Source organism: Populus euphratica, unplaced genomic scaffold, assembly GCF_000495115.2.
Source record: "Populus euphratica unplaced genomic scaffold, PopEup_1.0 scaffold1285.1, whole genome shotgun sequence".
In the NCBI taxonomy this organism is placed as follows: domain Eukaryota; kingdom Viridiplantae; phylum Streptophyta; class Magnoliopsida; order Malpighiales; family Salicaceae; genus Populus; species Populus euphratica.
In genome coordinates, this window is record NW_011501138.1 from 2,567 (window position 1) to 5,132 (window position 2,566).

Below are 2,566 nucleotides of genomic sequence, written 5' to 3' on the forward strand. Positions count from 1 at the left end.
ATAAGTAAGCTTTCAAACAATGTTCATTTACCTTAAAAACATTGTCATTCTTTGGATTCTCAATATCAAAGGCCTCATAAGGATACACATGTTTCTCAATAAATAGATGGCTCTATCTTGATCTTAGCTTTTTAGGAAATAAATAGAGTCGAGAATTATAAAGCAAAACTTTTTGACCAGTATCAATATTTTGAAAATTTTCACAAGTTTTGCAGAATGCATACGTGTCCTTGAATATGGTGGACCAATAAAAACCATATTATAAGATTTTTGCAATCATCTTTTTTGACGAGAAATAACACCCACATGCCTTAGAATGACAAAATTTAATGATATTACTTACCTCATTGTCAAGAAAACATCTTTAAAATATTTGATCGGGACAATATTTGAATAAGTTAGGGTCATCCCAATGAAAGTTCTTCATTTTGTTCAAAAACATTCCTTTGTCTTAGGTACTCCAATGAGTTGGTAATCTCTTGAAGCAATAAAATTGATATTTATAGCAAACCAAGGCATTGAACTAAGAGAAAGTAAGGATTCATTAGGAAAGTAATCATCGATTGGTGTGATCTCGAATGTCAAATCTGTTGTCACTCTTGACAAAAGATCTGCATCAATATTTTTTGTGCCTTTTTCATCCGTGATTTCTTCTTGAGAATAAATTAATTGCAAATCTTCAGATTCATCCAACTCAATTTTACTCAAAGTAGATTCAAGTTGATCATAAATTAATTCTTCAATATGATCTACTTCTTGTAAATCATTATCATCTCCAGGTTGCTTGTAACTGTTGAAAATATTCATCTCCAATGTCATGTTTCCAAATAATAACTTCATCAGTCCATTCCTACAATTAATCAATACATTAGAAGTTGCAAGAAACGAGGGTCCTGAAATAACAGAAAATGAATTACATGTTTCAACAGGTTGTGTATCCAAGACAATAAAATCCACAATATAAATGAATTTATTAACTTGTTCTAACACATCTTTAACTATTCCTCTAGGCACTTTCACATATCTATTAGTAAGTAAGAGAGTTACAGAAGTTTGTTTTAACTCACCTAGATTGAGACTTTGAAAAACTGAATATGGAAGTAAATTCACACTAGCTCCAAGATCAAGTAAGGCTCTTTCAATTTTATGCTCTCCAATAAAGCAAGAAATTGTAGGACAACCAGCGTCTTTATATTTCAAAGCATTATTGTGTTGAAGAATGGCAATACTTACTTGTTCGCCTAAAAAGACTTTCTTTTTCACATTCAGTTTTCTCTTCATAGTGTATAGATCTTTCAAAAATTTAGCATAAGAAGGAACTTATTTAATAGCATTCAGCAAAGGTATATGAATCCTTATCTGTTTGAAAGTTTCAAAGATTTTAGAGTTGTGATTGACTTTTCTTTGTTTGGTCATGACATGAGGAAATGGAAGTTCTAGTGAGGAATCAACCTTTTCTTTATAATATTCAGATTCAACCACTTCCTTACCCTCAGAGATTGACTCATCATCTTTCTCATAAGGTTCAAGAGAGGGTTTTTCAATAACCTTACCACTGCGCAGAGTAGTGACTGATTTGACTTGATCCATGTGTTGGCTTTCAGAACTACTTGCATATGCAGTGTATTGCCCCTTGGGATTTTATTATGGAAACTGAGAGCAGATGTTAATTTAGCAAGAGTATCTTTAAAATCTGTCATGTTTTGAGCAATTTGACTATTGATTGTCTCTTTCTTTTCAATGAATGCATGCAATGTTTACTCAAGATTTCTTCTAGGAGGTGGAGCATAAGGAGGTGCATATCCATGAAAATTTTAGAAATTAGTGTGCTTGAAACATTCGTTATGAAGTTTGTGCGTTGTTATTATCACTTTTCCAACTGAAATTTGGGTGATTTCTCCAACCAGGGTTGTATGTTTGGGAGTATGGGTTATGGTTGGCCCTTTGAAAACTGTTTAAAGCATGGGCTTGTTCATGGAGACATTCTTTAAAAGAAGGCAAGGTTGGACAATCGTTGGTTGAGTGTTCATTTGTTTCACAGATTTGACACACAATGTTTTCAACAGATTTTAATTGACCACTCTTTTTCAATTCTAGTGCCTCGACTTTTCTAGCTAAAGATGCAAACTTAGCTTGAAGATCATGATCTTCCCTAAGGTTGTACATACCTCCACTAGATGTATGAGGTTGAGTTTTACTCGGTGCCTCATATGTACCCGCAGTGTCCCAATTTTGAGCATTTTCAGCTAACAAGTCTAAGTACTCCATTGCTTCATCAGGGTCTTTATCTTCAAAAGTTCCATTGCACATCAATTCAACCATTTGCCTATCTTTAGGTGTTAACCCTTCATAGAAATGTGAAACCAATCTCCATGTTTCAAAACCATGATGAGGGCAAGTACTAAGCAAGTCTCGATACCTATCCCAACATTGGTAAAATGTTTCTCCTGGTTTTTGAGTGAAAGTGGTGATTTGTCTCTTGAAAGAGTTTGTTCTATGAGATGGGAAAAACTTCTTCAAAAACTGTTGTTGCATTTCATCCCAAGCACGAATGGATCCTGGTCTT